At 42.4% G+C, this 19,563-nt stretch overlaps 1 long non-coding RNA gene across 2 annotated transcripts in view; it reads right to left on the bottom strand.

Moving 5' to 3' along the window:
• Positions 1–501: 501 nt before the first annotated feature.
• Positions 502–19,563, bottom strand: part of LOC109306545 — a 42,725-nt gene continuing 23,663 nt past the window's right edge. Inside the window, exons 2-3 of one of the 2 annotated variants that reach the window (XR_002100036.1) lie at positions 3,334–3,437; positions 502–2,291 (exon numbers count right to left, since the gene is read on the bottom strand). This is a non-coding gene — a long non-coding RNA (uncharacterized LOC109306545). The remainder of the gene's footprint in view (positions 2,292–3,333; positions 3,438–19,563) is intronic. The other variant, XR_002100037.1, reaches the window with a different exon arrangement.

Raw genomic sequence — 19,563 nt, 5'->3', positions numbered from 1 at the left:
CGCACACACACACACACACACACAACCATATAGTCTCTTATATCTTCATCACTTTTTACTTAGTATTATGGAAAATACAAAGATCTAGACAGAAATAAATTCCACATGCATGTCTGTCTGTTCCTCACCAGTATGAAGCATTTTTCTCAGACTTGGTTGGTCCTATGATAAATCAAGTATACTCATTGTTTTGAAAGTCTGTCTGCTATTTTCTTTCTTGTCCAATGCTTCATGCATGACTTTATAAGCCATCCTTAGTTTCTTCTCCTTACAACACCTGGTATCTTTGTTCTGTGTCTGACAGTCTTCTACTGCCCTAAAGCCCTTCCTTGCAGACAGGTGACAGACATCTGGTTCTACTAGGTTTCAGCTAAACCTTTGTCTCAAGGTGACTCCATCTCAGTAGAGAACCATTAAGGTTTAATGACCAACTATTTTCCATAGTCTGGGAGGGATATAACATAGTCCTTGTCAGCAATGTCAAAAAGGCATTGACACAGGTGTTAACAATATATATTTTTAATAGCTTCATAACATCAGCCTTAATTGATGTTGTACATAGACACCCATCCCCATAATGTCACCAGATTTCAAGCAACTTTATTACTCAATTGACAGTGTTACCAAATTATCAGTGATTGCTTACCAAGCAACTAGAGATGCTGCAGACACTTAACTAAAATAACCATCCCAGACTTCCTATTTGGAGCTGTAGAATATTCCCAGTTCAAAAACAACCAAATCACATACACCTCTAACCATTCTGAATAGCTATTTACTTTGGGAAACAATAGGCTTTCTTTTCTTTTAGAAACAACTCTGAAAGTTTACAATGCTTGTTCCCATTAGCACTTCTTATTAGGAGTATTTCAGCATTCAATTATCAAAGTAAAACATTAAATTATTAAACAACAAAACAAATATTTTCACATTCCTTTATTCTGTTAGACCAAAAAAAGCATTCACTTTGTTTCTTCAAGATTAATGTAGTTTTTGCATAAGAATTGCTTTAAATAAATCAGCTTATACTTTTTACACAATACAAAGAATAAATTGTCTTCTTGCTATTGGATTTTATTGACCTAGCTAAGAGTATTTCAGGAAAGACAGTTGCAACTCCTAACTGTTAATACCTTTCTCAGATAAACTAGGAGGAAACTCCCTTGTTATTCTCAAATAATGAAATATTTACTCAGCATCTTTCAAAACCATCTACATGGATTTAAAAGTAGTTTGTTGCAAGCTCCAAGTGAAGGAAATTTTTATTTCCCCAAAATATATCCAAACCACAATTTTTTGCCAGTTGAACACTCTTTACATTCACATTGATGTCATTGTCTCTGTGTGATAAAGAAGACAGAAGTTTGGATACATTTCTAAACTGACCTCAGTACCTTGCAATGTATCTTCAAGATTGCCTTTACAATACCCTGCTTTATCACAACATCTTCTCTGCCTTCAGTCACTGGTTACTCCTCCTAGGGGTTGGCCTCCTTCTCATACTAAGAGAATATTTTCCATGTTGAATTATGATCCTACATCCTGATCTCAGGATGCACAAGTTGTTAAAATTCACAGATGCTAGGGTAGGAAGGGACCTCAACAGATCATTGAGTCTGACCCCCTGCCTAGGCAGGAAAGAATGCTGGGGTCAGATGATTTATTCTCTTACCAAAACACCTCATACTATTCCAATATATCCATGTCTCCTTCATGGTTCTTCTGGATCAAATGTAGAGTTTACAGTTTCACTTAGTGTCATGTGGTAAGATGGAAATCAGGTAGAAGAACCCTCTCAAAAAATGGTATACTTACTGCTACTCCAAATTATTTTGGTCTTTCTCCCAGATTTTTCAAACCTGGGTCCTCTATGAGGCACCTTCCAGTTAAATTTTTGCCAGACTATTAACTGGCCATTATTTCAACTGCTTGGTTTCTGTCTCTTAGGAATTTCTAAGTCAGGGCAGGATGTCTGTGCTTACTCCATGGCTACTTAGTTTCCTTAAATATTTCTTGTGAGGGACTTTATTAAAGGTTTAAATAAATTATGCCAGCCAGCCTTATCTCCTCATCTACTGTTTTGTTGACATCACAGTATGAAGAAAGCTGAAATATAAGCTAGGAAGGAATTTGTCCATTCTAAAGGAGACAGTATAGTCAACTGGATACAAGGAGTCATTTCTATATAGTCACGTGGAACTGCACTTTAAGACCACAGAGTCAGCTCAGTCACCATAACAGAGAAATATTCTGGGCTTCATTCCATCCAATGCAGGTGCAGAGTGTTGTGCCTATAAAGAGGAAGGTAAAAAGTTATTCTTGCAGGACAGAGAAAGCAGGGGAACCTGCTGAGGGCACTGCTGCATGACCGCCAGTTTGTTCCTGCCTAATAGCAGGATTAAAGCCTCGGAGGAAAATGCACAGCTCAGCCCTCCTCCTTGCCAAGGCAAAGGTCATGTTCAAAACTGTATTTTCTCAGACATGTCTATTCTCTACCCAACTCCTTCCACTTTTTACACTCCACAGTAAAGTAAAAGAAAGCAAGTGCACGAGGCATTTGAAACTGGGTGGCAAGTTTTATTTAGCATCAAACCTTACTTGACCTATGCATAGTCTGATTGCAACAGACTTGCACACCCATGTGTACCTTATGCAAATTCTTGCAAGATTAACAAACTGGGCATGAAAGATGACCATCAAGGTCAATTAATAAATGGTCTGTCCTTCTTACTACAGTGTTTTTTCCCCTGTAACTCCTTGTTGCACTGTTTAAAATTATATATCGTTGCCAATTCTTTTCCTGACCTTGGCAATTGGTCTTAGATCCAGACTACCTTCTCCATGAAAATTCTTTTGAACATTGTTAGAGGCTCATCCTTTCTCAGCTCCACTTTGTTTGTGCTCTCTTCAAAGTTTGTTCATCTACTGAACAGTTGTGTACTGTCTACCTTCTTTAATTCAGAATGCAACGCACTTCATGTACATCCTGTGTACATCTCCTGTTTTCTAATGAATAGATGTATCATACTAGCAAAAACAGTAAAGCATTCAGGGAAGTCCTCTATAGATATGCATTGGGTATTGTCCTCTTGGAAAACTCAGATTCATGTTAGAAGTATAGCAGGATTTTGGGGGGAGAAGGGGTTAATCAGTGACTTGAGGTGGGTTGCCCTGTATTCACAAGTAAAGCAGCATGCAATGCTCCTTGGGACAGCTGCCCTCCAACATGGTTTTGTATTGGAGTGCGGAAGGCAAACATATTCAAAACATAGACAATGGTTGAAAAAGTACCGACACAGAAAATGAGGACAAGGGACAAATAGAAAAAATTACCTCAGCACAGAATCCTGGATGTGACACATTCTTAGATCATTGTAGCAATTGCCAGGTCCATATAATCACATCGATGCAAGGGCAGAACTGAAAGGGGAAAAAACCTATAATGTAAAAAACAAATGACAGATTTGTCATTATCCACGTCACCATAAAACAAAAGGGAGAGGGTAAGATCTGTAACCACGGACATGCAAAACCCTTATGCTTGAAAAAGACAAAATTCCTGTTTCACTCCCATCTAGCCTGAAGGCATATTAAAAGCAATCATTCCTATGTATGCTTACAGAGTTGTTGTTTTTGAGTGGAAGAGAGACTCTTCAAATATTTAGCAAAGAGATAATATAAGACCAGATATGACCTAATTCTCACTTACACCACAGCCTCTTTACACACTCTGCAAGAGTAAAAGTGACTTAAAAGTGGATTCAAACATAATTCACTCCTGCTTTACAGTCTGTACATTGCCTGAGTGCATAAGGGCCTTGCTGCAAATGTTAGTCAGCCCCATCCATGCTCTCTTATTTCCCTGTTGCTATAGGACTCACATTTCCCCATTCTGATCTCATTCTTAGAGTAGAGGTGGTAGGATGCAGTATCACAACTGGGTAGTGTGGGCTAACAGTGCTATACAGACATCCACCCATATCAATAATTGTGTATAGGTACTTTGCAGAGAAAACTAGGGGTAGGCAGACCTGGACCAGTACCACTTGAGCTACACAGCACTCTGCAAACCCAGAAGCCTTTCTTTAGCTCAGGTCATTGGGTTCCTAAGAGCCAAAACCTATTTGGTGGCATATAAGGAAGATCTTCATGCTCACCATCCCATCTGTGCTCCAAGATGGACTAACTATGTGAGAAGATTTCTCAGTCATTTCATTATGCTGTGCTGCCTGTTACAGAGTTTTGAAAAACTTAAATGAGTCTGGATTTGATGAGTTCAGGATTAGTTTCTCTCCACTGAAAAACACTTATTATAGCTTGGCCCTGTTCAAACTGCATAAGAAGAATTCCTGGATCAGCATACCTGGAAGAACAACTCCATTGGACCAATAAAATAAAAACTGCCTCACCTCTAGTCAAAAGATAGGTTGTAGTAAATTAATTCAGCCTCTCCCCAAAAAGGAAATAGTACTTGATAGCCTGATCTCCTGTTTACTTTATACCTTTTCTTGTAAAGCCAGTGTTATAGTAACATGGGGGTCTTTTGCACTCCATAACCTTACTCAGTGAACAAACACATGTGATGAGACTGTAGGTATGGAGAAAACAACATTTTATTTAGAACCTTTAAAAGGGGAGAGGGCATCAGCAGTTACTCTATAACTGGTACATCAGCATGATCCTGTAGGTTAGCTAAACTGCCTTAACTGGAACTGGAACGAAGGAAGGTTAAGTTTGAAGCAATTTCGCTATACTTGTATTGCTGTAGAATGATGCAGACCTAAGAGTTGAATTTTAACAACTTAGATCACCACCTTTTGATAGTGGTAAAAGTGTTCCATCTCTCTGTACCCTATCTGGGTCATGGTAAAATTCATCCTCTAAGAAAGGCCTTTCTGCTGCTACATGAATTCTTTGTATTCTCTTGCTTTGTTTGAAAAACAATGGCAAGGCATTCCAGACCACATCTTCTTTAACACTGCAAGCCAAAGTGCAACTATGTTGTTGTTGTGCTGTTGTAGCCATGATGGGAATGTGCAAAAAGCAAGATTTGCTTAATATCTTCTTTTGCATGGCTGTCCAACTACAGGCCCATAGAGGATGCAGCCAACAAGGGGTTAAATGGTCACCTTCCCCCTCGCCATCCAGCTCCTGCCTGGCCGCCACTCCCCACATCACTCTAGTTGTAACAGCAGCCAGAAGTCTCCAGGCTCCCCTCTCACTACACCAGCTGCTACTTCCTGCCTCCACCCCAGGTAAGGTGGCCACCAACAGATCCCCAGAATACGGGACATGCCTTGGTGAGGGGTGGCCCCAATCAGCCAGTCAATGGTGAGGGGTGGGGCTGCATCCTTGGTGAACCAGCAGTGAGGGATGGGGCCACTGGACTTCTTGGCCAATCAACAGCAAAGAGGGGGCCACCACCAAAAGCCCACTCCCTCCCTCCCTAGCTTGACACCCTGCTTCTGCTGGCTGTGAACCACCCTATCTCTAGGCACAGCCAATAGTATTACGAGGACAAATGATTGCAATGTATTTCCACCAATGAACTGAAAAACAGAACTTTTTGCTGCCCACTTTGTTGGGGGAGAAGAAAGATCACTCTTTTAAACCAAATTATAAAGCAGGCCCAAACGGCTGTTTCCTCTTGGATCTCTCCCCAGAAAGATCTGGGGGGTCTTTGCCCTGTGCGTATCTATCACTGGTTTTAATTAATAATCACTAAGAGAACTGCTAAAGGTATACAAATAAAATGTTTTATTAAATTGCAGCAAACAACAGGTAAGTAGGCAACATATATACACACCTGGTTTGCAAAATGACCCTTACCAATACAACAATATAATATTTACTCAAGGATGCGGTAGACTTTATTGAGGGAGAGAGGAAACTTTATTAGGCTCATGTCCCTGCCTCTGATCTCCCGAGCGTGGTCTGCTCCTCAGGCAACTGCTCAGTAGGGCCTACCTTTCCCTCACAAACAAGGAGGAGTAGCCCATAACCAGGACAAGAGTGAGGGAGAAAAGGAATGGGTGATACTTACAATGGGAAGTAGAGGGCCACTGCTTTATGTGACACACACACCTGGTGGGAAAGAAACCGGGGAGTCAACCGTATCTACCTCCAGCGAAGGTTCACCACAATGGAGGGAGATCAATGGAGCCTCACAAGTCACTGAAATCTAACACAATGTGCCTCCACAGTGCACTGGCCAAAGAAACCAGTCACTCTATCCTAACTTTCACTCCAGTCTCTCACCCTAGCAATGCAACCACCAATTCTCTCACCAGACACCCTCCTCCAGTCTCTCAGAGCCTCTCCACACCCCAAAAATGCACACAGACCTCTCAGTCAACTTCTCAGTCCAGCCACACTACACACCCACAGTCTCACACACACCAACCTGTCAATCAGAGCCCTTTTATATGGGTAGTGCACCCCATTCACTCAGGCTCTGCACTCAGCACATGGGTATACAGCACTCTATTCCCGGGCCTCTGCAGGTATCTGACATCACTCTGCAGAGGGTGGGTCAGGTAGAGGGCATCTGCTGACCTACTTAATGGAGCTCCATGATCCAGGCCTGAATTTGCTCTTAACAGTTCCTCATTTAGAAATGGACAGGGGACAAAAGATGTGAAAAAGGAGGTTCCAATATGAAACAGGACCAATGGCCACCCATACTCCAGGGGGCTTGGCGGTGTGGCAGCACAGGGAACTGAGGGTGATCCTAAGGTACACAGTGCAGTGGCATGGGTGGGGGAGGAATTGCAAGTGTGCAGTGCACTGGGGGTGGTTGCAGACACATGGTGGAGCAGGAGGGGTCACAGGCACATGGTGCAGCAGTTGTGGGGCTGTGGGTATATGGTGCAGCAGTAGGGGTAGGCATAAGCATGCAGTGCAGCAGTAGGAGGACATCTGGGGACCATGGCTCACCCTAGAGCAGCCTGCAGGGTGTGTGGTTCCCTTTGGTATAGCCCATAGGCCATGCAGCCGCATGCCACTTGTAAGTTAAACAGCCCTGTTCTATTGCACCAACTATATAGTGAGTGGAGATGTTAGATAAGCTTACCAGCACAAAATGCCTTTCAGTTTAGTAATAAAACTGTCAGTTTATAAACTTGTTAAACAAAGGAGAATATTAAAGCATTATAGATAACATCCATGGGAAGCTGACAGCAATACTTCATACTTGAAAGAAGGACAATTATAATCCCGCCACCCCCACCCAATAATACTGTAAGCAGCGGACTGCTAACACTATAACTGAGGCAGGCCTTCTGCATCAGGATACATACTTTATTGTGTACACATAACTGCACACCAAAAAGATTACTAGCATGCATTTGGTGTTACACAGATATGAAGAGCTACTGCACTGCATCTTTCAGTCTACATAAAAGGCTTTTAAAAAAACCAGACATTTTGCAGTATTTAGCCAGTTTTTCAGTAGCACTTTAATATGTAACATATTTAAATTTTTGCCAGACAGGCTGTCATAGTTCTGTTAATAAACAATGTGTTGCAAACAAGATTGGCCGCACAAGTTAAAACAACACTACACAAGCATGTATTATACTGGGTAGGCTGCTTAAACTAGGTCAGTCATCACTCACTTCCTGCATAACTAACTAACGAACTAACACCATATGGAAGAATATACATACATGGTCATATCCAAATTCTTTTATAAATTGCAAAATATTAAAAATTCAAGCCAATCTTCAAAATTACAGGTATCCCACACATTGGAAACTGTAGTCAGGAACATCCCAGGTCAAAAGAAACATGTTTGGAAATCTATAGCTACACAGAAAATAGGCCACACAGATGTGATGCCTGAACTGTTCTTTAATTAGAGATGTCTTTGACTTCTGCTCTCCCACCATACTGGGCATATCAATATATTCTTTCATCCAAATACCGACATCTTCCTTTGCCTGTTAATCTTCCTGTATCAACTGAATACTAGAATGGATTTCATCTGTGTAGCTCTCAAGCTATTAATACATTGTGGAACCATTTAAATCACGGCTGTCCAACTTCCAGGCAGCCAGGAGCACATGTGGTACTCAGTGCCAGGGACTGTAATCCTGAGGGCTACTCACCGCAGAGGCAGGCCCTCCCAGGCTCTCCCCAACGCATAAGCAGCTTGACTCCCTCCTCTCCCCCCAGCCATGCGGACAACCTGGATCATAGAATCATAGAAAATTAGCGTTGGAAGGGACCTCAGGATGTCATCTAGTCCAATCCCCTACTCAAAGCAGGATCATCCCAAACTAGATCATCCCAGTCAAGGCTTTGTCTTAAAAACTCATTGGTCCACAACCCCTCTGGGTAACCTGTTCCAGTGTTTTACTACCCTCCTAGTGAGAAAGTTCTTCCTAATATCCAGGGATTCTGGTTTTCTCTGATTTAAAAAAAACCCCAATTTGCAGTTTTAAAAAAGTGATCCCAAATCCACATTTTTCCGTGATTTAAATGAGTGTTTCATTTTAATCATGGAAAAATATGGATTTGGGGTTATTTTTTTAATTGAAAATTGGGGATTTTTTTAAATCAGAGAAAACCAGGATCCCTGCTAATTTCTAACCTAAATTTCCCTTGCTGCAACTTGACACCGTTTTTCCTTGTTCTGTCATCTGTCACCACTGAAAATAGCTTAGCTCCGTTCTCTTTTGAACCCCATTTCAGGTAGTTGAAGGCTGCTGTTATATCCCCTCTCAGTCTTCTCTTCTCCAGACTAAATAAGCCCAGCTCCCTCAGCCTGCAAGCGCAGCAGGTGAGGTTGGCCCTCATTAGAACAGCCTGCTACTTCAGAGATGGGCAGGTGGTGCAAATAAAAAGCTTTATGTTACTGCCAAGCAGCAAGCTGCATAAAGGAACCTCAGCTAGGTTAGGGCCCCAGCTCAGGCAGAGGGCCGCAGTCTAGGAGTTACATTAGGGGAATTGAAGGAGTTCCAGCACACCACTTGAAGACTGCAGTTCCTGGAATAACTGGAGGAACTCTTGGGGATGGAAGAGGTTCCAGGGGGCCCTAGAGGGTCCTTAGCCTGGCTGGGGTGGAAAGAGTGGAGCCATGTGACCAAGACCCCAGAGAGTATCCTGCAGGCCCGGAGAGAGTGGGGCCTGCCTAGCTGGGGCTGTGGACCACCAGATGAATTAGAATAGGCCTATAGAGTTTGCAGGTCAGGGGCATGAGTAGAACTGTGCCAAGCAAAAGGGGTACTGGGAGAGTAGTGGGGGTGAAGAACATGAGGGGCTTGAGGCTCTGAAACCAATGTAAGGGTATATGGCTATGAGAGTGAAACCCAGAGTGAGTGAGAGGGTGGATGTCCAGGAAGGCATTGTACCCCTTTGACTGGTTCAGGCTGGGGCCAGGGCCCAGGAGAGGCCAAAGGGCAATGCCCACTGTGACGGGGTGGGCCAGTGCCATAGAGGGCCTGGCACCCTGACTGGCTAGAGAGTGGGACCAGGCCTAGACAGGCAAAGGTCCCTAGAGTGGGGGATCACCAGTGAGGGGTAGGAGCCAGAGCCATCTTAACCCATAGGAAGGGAGCGAGAAGAGCCACCTGAAAATCAGGTTGCAAGGAACTGGGTATAATACTGAACAGGGGCATGGTAAGCCTGAAGGAGAACTAAGGGTCAGAGAAGGGACAAGTTTCCCAGATGGAAGAGGGTATACCCTAAGGGAGAACAAGGACAGGGCAGGGTGGTCTGCCACCAGTCCTGGGTAAGAGTCCAGAGGAGAGCCACGCACATGATCAGAGGTCAAGAGACCAGGCCTTATGAGGAGAGTCTGAGAGGCATGGGACTCTTCAGCCTGGTGAAGCATAGGCTCAGAGGGGACTGGAACAGACTCCTCCCAGAAGTGGCGCAAGCACCTACTCTGGACACGTTCAAGAAGCATTTGGATGATTATCTTGCTGGAGTCATCTGACTTCCTGCCCTCTGGGCAGGGGACTGGACCTGATGATCTCACAAGGTCCCTTCCAGCCCTCATGTCTTTGAAATCTATGAAATCTATGAAGACCTGAAACTGCACCCTGATGGGGCTGGATGGTGTGATGGGACTGCCAATGGTGGGGCCATCACCAGGAAATGCCACATCTGTGCCTTCCCTGTGAAAGGCGAGTATGGGATGCCAGAAAGCCTTAGCCCCACTGCCTTGTGAGTGACCACATAGAGGGGAAAAGCTAAGACAGCATACCCCGACAGAAAAGCACTAGGGGGCCAAGGCCCACTGAGAGGGGCCTGAAGGGCAAAAGGTCCAGGGAGGGGCCATGGCCCACTGAGTGGGGCCTAAGGCCTAAAGAGTGGGAGTGTGTGGCCCAGAGAGGTGTTAGAGTGTGAGTGCGATAGGCCCAGTGAAGGGTCGAAGTGCAGCCCAGTCAGGGGCCAGGGCCAGGGCCAAGGTCCAGTGACGAGCCTGAGTCCTGAAGTATGAGGGGGTTATGGCCCAGTGAGGGGCCGGGGGAGTAGTGGATTTCAGTGCCATCTATGAAACATGGGACATGGTGTAGGGATGGTTTGGAGCTGTATGGTTGGCCTAAGCCACCAGGGCTGCAAATGGGGCAGCCTGCCACATTACATCAATTTATTTTATATCAAAGGCATGACAGATGAGATGGACTGCCCTAAATGGGAGAGGAGGGAGGCATTGATCTTTTTGGGTGACCGGGGACCCCACCCTTTTACATAGACATTTAGGAACATGTCCAGTTTTCCAGAGCTTGGAAGGAGGCACAGCATTCCTCTTCAGTAGTTCTTCCTGGTTACCAGGTAGACTGCTCTCTTAAGCCCTTCCCTGACCACAGATCCCTCCCTCTGATCCCTTGCCTAAAAGGCAAGAGGCCTTTTATCCGATTTCCTTTATGGCACATAAGATACAAGCATGTGATATGTAGCTACTGCTTCCAATTGTAAAAGCTCAAAGCCTGTGAGCATGCTAGAGAGAAAGTGAAGACAATGGACATACATTAAGAAACCATTGTGTTTAGTGTTATGGACCAGTGGAAAGGCTATAGTCCAGAGGAGAGGAAGCCAGACTGGGAATAAAGAGACCTGGACACTATCATTAACCTGAATTTACCGAGCCACTTACACCTTGGGCTGCAATGTTTCCAGCTTTAAATTGTAAAATGATAGTTAAAATATTAAAAGCTACTATAAGTGATGATTTCACTGTTATCACTTCCAAATCAATCAAACTTTTTCCTTCAGAGTCTGTTTGAAATACACAAATTCAATAGACTACATTTCAGTAGCAGCCTACTAGGGAACTAGTCATATAACCTCAGTGATAAATAATATAGATAAGCCATTATATTAAAATGCTTCAGGAAAGATAGGGGATTTTTTTCTGACTCAGATTCTTTGAAAGGACTGGGGGAGGGGAGACTAAGACAGAAGGCAGTCACAGGATAAACTTGTCCCTTTTTTTAAATAAAAGGAGAAAATAGCAGTAGGGCATTTTTGGTAATTCAGAGCTATGGACATATGGAAGGATTGTCCAGAGATTCCTTTTGAGAATTAAAAAACAACCCTTGGGCACAAGCAGCCTTGTTCATTTGTAATTCTTTTCAGTGTTGTCCCAAACTCATATTTAGTGCTGAGATGGAATTTATTGCTGATGGATCTTAATTCCGGCTCCTTGTAGTTTACATAAATAACACCTAAGTGAGAAATCGTGAGCTCTGATTAATGTCTAGTGCATGTCAACAGAGTTCAGAAAGGGTGGCTTGGAATCTTTTTAGTCTCTTTTTACTGTTCAGTTCTCATCTCCTCCCCTTAGCATACTTCCTGTTTCCTCATCCTGTAATAGTTATGCACACTTGAATGGTGGATCAAAAACCTTCAGAGCTGTTGTTGTCAAGTTTTATTAACATTTCTCACATTGCTTCCTGTTTTCATGCTGATAGCTCAGCAAAAGGTCTGTATCAATAAATCTGTCAGTTCAATATCTACTCCAAACTACTATAAGATAATTAACTGTATATAGCATTTTCCAACCCAAAAAGCATTAAAGGAATCTTTTCACCTGCCAATAAAGTGCAGCCACCTCTGTGGTGAGATACAGCAGACTTTAAACAGTGGTCAGAAATATGCAAGGGTTTGAGAGAGAAGATAAAGAAAAACACTGCATGCATCTGAAAATGCAGAGGGAATTTGGGTGCATACAATGTAATTTCTTGAGCTGGATTTTGAACAAGAAGTGCCATGTCGTTTCTAAGGCAGGGCCTCCATTTTACTTCCCATCCCAAGAGTAAGACCCAGAAATTAAAACCCAAGGAAGGGAAGAAAAATGTAAGCCATTATAAGGGGAGGGAAATGAAGGGAAGGGGAAAGACAAGCCAGGTAAAATGGAGAAAGAAAAATGGGTGAGAACCAGATACTGTTACCACCAACAGCCACAGAGTCAAGTGGAGAGATTGGTCATCACACAACAAAGCAGTGACAGAAGGTTGTATCACACTGCAAGGGAGACTGCCTGTCAGAACCTAACACTAATGACATCCAGAGCATATTGGAAGTTATTAATTTTGTTTAGTATTTTGTAACTACTTTTGATGTGCATTAATTCCTGTAACAACATAACAATAGGCACTAAAAGAAATTGGTAAAAGAAATACAATTTCAGTGGAGAGAAAATTCTCATTTACTTCAAAGCATGGGTGATTGGTGTCTCCCAAGTCTGGGAGGGGGCACCAGTGGGGCACAACTGGGGGGAGTCCCCCAGTGGCCAGCCAGTGACCTGGAGGGTGTCCCCCAGTTGCTGGTAACCAAGTACACCAGTATCATGGCAGTGGCAGAAGTGCCAGCACTTCCACATGCAGCATGGCAGCGGCGGAAGCGGTGCCACTTCCGCATGCGGCACAGGAGCAGTAGAAGTATTAGCAGTTCCGCCACTGGCACTTCCACCACCGATGTGCCCCCGGCGGAGCCAATTTTAGGGGGACACAAGCGTTGTCCATGCCCCCCTACCAGCTGAAGCCCTTGCTGTCAGGAGGGGCACCAGTGCTCTCGGGGGGGGGCACATGCCCCCCCCGGACCCCCCCTATATGTCACCTATGCTTCAAAGCAAGGGTTGAAGGAACTAACCTGCTGTCATGACTAGTCACAATAGTAGACATTTATTAATATTATACATAGCATTCCAAGTGCCTCACTAAGGTAGGTAAGGATCCTTAGTTCCATAATGCCCTAGGAAAACTGAGATAGTGACCTTGGCTTCAACACTTCTAAGTGGAACAGCTCAGAGGAGGACCTCTCTCCTCTGCCCACTAAGACAATGATGTTTCCCTATGCAATCTCTCTAAAAAGATGGTGATACTTCTTTAACACAATGTGAATTGTGTGTGGCAGTGGGAGGGTGAATGAAATGCTCAGAGTTAGCCTGCAATATTGCAACTGGCACACAACACAAATACATATTCAAAATATGTCAGACAGTGACTGAAAGCTGTAGTCAGAAGCCCAGGTTCTCCCACAGAGAACCACCACAAAGACTGGGGGGGGGGAGGGGAGAGAATGAGTAGCTTTAAATGGTTTAAAACTTAAAAAGAAGATAAATCAGAAAGCAATCTGATGTCATATCAAGTGTTTCTGTCCCTAACTAAATGTCCATGTAAAAAGGAACAGGGAACCATACTTTTCAGAGTTCTGTTATGTGGTAGTGTTTTGCTAATTTTTTTACTTTACAGGATGATGTAATGTATTTAGCGTGACGATGCACATAATAATGTAAGCCTCTGTGAGCTGTAAGACAGTGTCTAGTAATATGAAATTAAAAACTTCTTTATTGAAACTGAATATCAGAGAGTTTGGAAAAACCTACTTGGCAGGCAACCTCACCCACTTAACTGGATAAAAAAAGACATATGAAGACCTCTGGTTTTAGGGCAGTTCACCTGCTACTACTTACATTTTTGCTCCACTTGGACATTAACTGTGCATAAAGCTGAAACTAGGGACTTTATATGGTTGCAGGGCTGTGAAACAAAAGTTTGATCCAAAGATTTTTCTTCCTTTTCTTTCCTGTGCTTGTCCAAAAATACGTGCTAATTCTGGCTCCTGTTTAGGGTCCCTTTCCCTGATCTTTTAGTCCATAAAATTCCTGCTGCAGTCAAAACAACAGCAGCCCCTGACATTCGTAGTTCATGGATCAGGCTCCCAAGATCATCAGTTTGGCTTAAAAATCATGAGATTTAAAAGAGGCTCTTTGCCTTCTGGTTTTGGTGGTTTTCAGTGATCACACTTTCAGGCCTTTCTCTGTACCCATGCAGGAGCCATGACATTTTTGCAGTCAGAAGATGGGGCTATAAGAAAATATCAAATATTGCCAGAACCCTAAGAGAACTGTGAGAGTTGCCAGCACAAGTCAGGAATTCCATGAAGAGTAGCAGCAGAAGAGATGAGAGAGAGGTGTGATTATCCTGGGCTTTCCTCCACTCTTCCAAACTGTCCTACTGAGCAGGGTCGGTATATGGACAGTATAGAGCCAGGAGGAGCAAATGGAAAAGATAGTGATGTTCAGTTCACGTAGGCTGCTAAGTGTTGCTTTCACTAGCAAAACACCGTCTCAGCACTAACCCTAAAAATGTATTTTAAAAATCTTCCAAAAAAAGAGCCAAAAAGAATTGTATCAGCTGAACATTTCACCCAAACTCTTGGATTCTCAGGAAAATAAAATGTGTTCAAATATGTATTTTTGACTACTTTTAAAGCTACAGAAGCATAACCTGACCTTCAGTTTCCAGGTCCAGTCCAGCTATGATCCTATCAGATTCTAAGTGTCTCCTTTGAAATCATGAGCACCCTTAACATACAATTAAATCTATAGAAGCTGAGGTCATCCATTCCTCTCAGAATCAAGTACACAGTGCTTCTTCAATACAGACTGGCATTCCCTGAAGTCATTTTTGAGGAAGCATTTAGTCTCAGCATGCTCATGCAACCACAGCAGCAGTTCCTTGCCTAGAGGATTATCCTAATGAGTGTATGAATGTCAACTCATGATGAGCTCAGCAGGACTCTTGTTCCCAAGAATTTAAAACTAGTGCACAGTTCGTTGCAGCTCTAGAACGTTTGCTACTCAATGTTTTGCAGATAACTAGTAGTGCATATCCCAGATTAGCTGTGGGTTTTGTGTGTTCACTCATTTCATAGTTAGTGTCTAAATGTGCTGCATTGTACATAAATGTATATCAGAACTACAATCAAAACAGGCAATCAAGAGAAACTGGAGTCTGTCTTGCCCTTTAGCAAGCCTCTGTTCAGTTATAAGACAGCTGCATTTTGTGAGGGGAGTTACAGGTAAGATTCTAGCATGTGGTATAAAATGTCAGCAACTTATACAACTAAAAAAAGTGAAAAAAGTCTTTTTTACACCTACACAGTGGTATATGTTTGGCTCTTGGGCGTCCCAAAAATTCCCCTGAGTACTTTTATCATTATATATCACTCCACAGTTTAGTCAGCCAAACCATAGCTCTTTCCAGTGCTAGATAAATTGCATATTCACAAACTTCATGGGCATACACACAAATATCACACAGTTCTATAAATGAGGCATTTGTGAAATCTTTACCCTGTTTTTCTACAGAGATGAGTAAGATTTTCCTGTGTAGTTTAAAAACTACATGTGTTCTTGTATGTGTGTATATAGAGATAAATAGATAGAAAATATCAATGTAAGAAAAAAAATTTCAAAAGAGCCCTTTTGTATTCTTTTAAATGTAATAATTTCCTGCTTTGTTTTCATTTTTCTATATTGTGGATTTTGCACTGAAAGTAGAATATTTATTTATAATAAAACCAGCCACAAAATTAGAACAAGAGGAATTATTATTACTAATGTTCGGTCAGATTTTGCAGTGCTTATGCAGTGAAAGAATACTTACATGTTTAAACCTATTAAAAGTAACAGAACTGCTTGCGTGAGTAAATATTACTCAATGGCCATGTCTACATGTGCGCTTTACTGCCAAGTAGACTAATTAGCTGCAGAGTAAAGTGTCACTATCTACATGTATGCCACTATTCGGCCACAGTAGACTAATTAACACTCCCATAAGCTAGTACTGTCCCCGACAGTACTAGCTTATGGCAGAGTAATAAACTGCAATTAAACACACGTGCAGGCACTGACTGTGGACATAGGTTGCAACCGGTCAGCCAAGCAAACAGGAGACAAGACTCTTGCCTGCCGCCTAGCCACATGGCTCTGCCCCAACCAGCCCCTCTACCGCCCGCCGCTGCCATCTGAAGTTCAGGGAAGAGCAGAGCAGGAGCAGCCCTGTCATAAACTGCTCCACCCTGGCTCAAATTGCTGCTGTCCCAGGCGCACATGTACACACTGTGCCCAGGAATAGTTTACTTTGGCTTAAACTGTTCCAAAGTTTATTGCTTTGAATTAAGTGCATGTGCAGATGCACCCAATGTGAGCAAGATTTTATCTTACAGCATAGGTATGATGGATACTTTTCAAATTAGAAGGAAAAAGTTCTAGTCCAAAGGTATTTACAGTCTAAGTATTTGAGACAAATTTGCTGCTGCTCTAAATTACCAAAACTCCACTGAGGTCTGCAAAGGGAACCTGACCCCTTATTCTTGAATTCAGATCGGACCTAATCCTACTTTAATAGTGTACCCATTAATCTAAGGACCGTCTGGACTAAATAGTTTTCTATATTGTCTATTATGAAACTATAAAGTAAGAAGGGAGTTGGAATCTGATTATTTTAAATACAGGATCTTATAGAAAAGCATGTGTTTTACCAGTACAGAAATAATACTATTAATCAATTTACAAGCATGAAACAGGGAGCATTTCAACATGCCTCAAGAAATACCTGAATGTATAACGCTATGGATAATTTACTTTACTTATTAACATTATTGCTAGATCCAGACCATGCCAGGACAAGAAATGTAAAACCTGACAACACATCTCCCAGTCCCACAATAACTACACCCCATCATAGAACCATCACCATTCCTGGACCTTACACCTGCATCTCTAGAAATGTAACTTATCTCATCCAGTGCACTAAATGCCCATGTAGGAGAAACCAAACAACAACTGAATACCAGAATGAACACACACTGAAAATCTATCAAAGACAAAAATATCCAGTTACCTGTGGGTTCCCATTTCTCATAAGACAATAACTCCCTCTCCGATCTCTCAGTTCAAATCCTCAAAGGGAATTTACAAAACACCATTTGTAGATAAGCCTATGAACTTCACTTCATAAATCTACTGGATACAAATAATCATGGACTTAATATAGACATTAGATTTATGACACATTACAACCTGCCTGACATCTGATACCTCAGGTAACCTGCCTGCAGCTGACCACTTGCATTCCTTCACACATTTCCCATCCTCCTCCTCCTTCCCTCCTATCTCTACCCATTGTCTTCCTAACTTTTACTCACTTGCATTTTCACAGACCTGCTTGCTGTAAATTAGCTTCTTTTCTACCTGGGAGAACACATAACACAAGCAAAGTCTCCCTATGCCTGATGAAGGGTGTTTGTGCCCAAAAGCTTGCAAAGAACTTTTTTCCAACTATTTAGTTGGTCTAATAAAGATACCACATCTACTGGAAGAACCTTGCTTGCCTATGTCCTTAGACCAACATGGCTACAAACAACAACCCTGCAAAGCTGGTTAACCTGCACTTAGTCTACTACGCATATAGTGGGGGTAAGCCACCTTAGTTTTACTTTGCCTGAAACTTCCCATGATTCATAGATTACTGTTAGCCTTTTAGGGCACTTGCACACATGCACCCCACCTGCTCTGACACGCTGAAAATCCTGCATGTTGGAGCAGACTTGATTAATCGAGTCTGCTGGAGCACAAATTGATGAGTTCTGGCAGCCTCATGCATTGTATGTATCAGTGGTGCGGTGTGCCTCCACACTGATAAAATGGCAGTGGTACACTTAAACTAAAACATGTTTGATATGCTTTAGTTGAAAGCACACCACCACCATTTTCTCAGCATGGAAACACACTGCACCGCTGATACACATGATGCATGGGCACTTTTAATTAGCACAGCTTGCTGACCAAAAGCACCTGGTGCCTCATTGGGACCACATGTAAAAATGCGCTTAGGTAGAAGCCAAGGTAGAGATGCACCTTATAGACTAACAGCATCCAAGATGTTAGTCTTTTGCAATGGTAAACATAACTTTTTTTTCCAGCAGCAGTAAATATCCCAGGCAAACTCTTTTACTGTTCTATAGAACTATGGGTCTGAATGGAATCAAACAATGACATTATAACTGAACTGCATTAAGAAACTTTTGTGCAGTCCTTCCTCCTCTTCCTTCCCCCTTTTAGTCAGCCCTTGTGCCTCCCAGCTTGAATTTTTCATATTCAAAATAAGCCTTCTTGCAATTGCAGCTGCATTTGCAGACACCATGACACCTGCTTAGAGCAGCACTGACTCTCTATGCTTCTGGTGGCTTTCTGTGAACACACGCATTCTGTTTATTACTGAAAGTGTATAGCTTCACTCCACTAATTACAAGGCAGGTTAAGGTAGTGAGAGTCATTAAGAACTACACCTATTAGCTTTAAAACCTAAGCAATCAGAGCAACAAAAGCAGTTGAGTAATCCAATATAGCTTTGTTTCTTATCTTGTTCTCTAGGCTTTCTATGATTCATTTAATTCTTCATTAAAAGACCCAGACATGGAATAATTTGTGTACAGTATTTGTGCAATGTGTGCATGCCATCAGATCTGCAATGTAGAGCTCTGAAATTTGACATGCAGCTAAGGGGCTGGATCCACAGGAATGCTCCAATAAGGAGCATTCCAAAGAGGGCAGGTTTCTTCACGTGCATGTCTTTGTTTGTGTTGGAAGACCTCAAGAATGGGTGTAGTTAGCTCTTAAGTGGGTGGAATGCACCCTCCACAGCACTATGCCAGCAGCAAAAGGCAGGTCTTGTGGGATGTTTTTGAATATGAATTTTTGCCATCTTTAGTTGAGTAAGTTGCACTCTTCAGTACTGTGAGCTGCGTACAAAGTAGGGAGTTGTCTGGCTACATATCTTGGGGCTTTCTCCACATCTGTTCACTAAATGTGAGATCCCAATGTAAATTGTAGTGCTTAGGAATACTAAGCAGATTCATGACACTCCTTTGAAAGGCATTATATCAGATGCCACTCTTAGTTAAATTGGGGTAAAACCAGAGTAACTCCATCTATTCAAATCCATCCTTAGCTCCAGGACAATATTTGCCCTAGTAAGTCTATCAAGCATATAAAACTGCTGGACTGCCCTTAGTATTATGTTGGCATAGACATCTTCTTCTTATGTTTTATGAAGTTTTATGTTGTGTGTGTGTGTATAAAATATAAAATCAGAAGTTTTATGTTGTATTCGACATTTTGGCTGTACACTGTCATAAATAATCAAATCTTTTATGAAACAATGTCTTATATTATCCACAGGGACACTCGTCTTTCAGCAAAACTATACATTTCAGATACAGTCCCTTTTAGGTGGATGTTTAGTGGAAATTAGTGGAAATTAC

This window comes from Crocodylus porosus, unplaced genomic scaffold, assembly GCF_001723895.1.
Source record: "Crocodylus porosus isolate Cpor-Errol unplaced genomic scaffold, CroPor_comp1, whole genome shotgun sequence".
NCBI classification, from domain to species: Eukaryota; Metazoa; Chordata; order Crocodylia; family Crocodylidae; genus Crocodylus; species Crocodylus porosus.
This window is presented reverse-complemented; position numbering and strand designations above follow the sequence as displayed.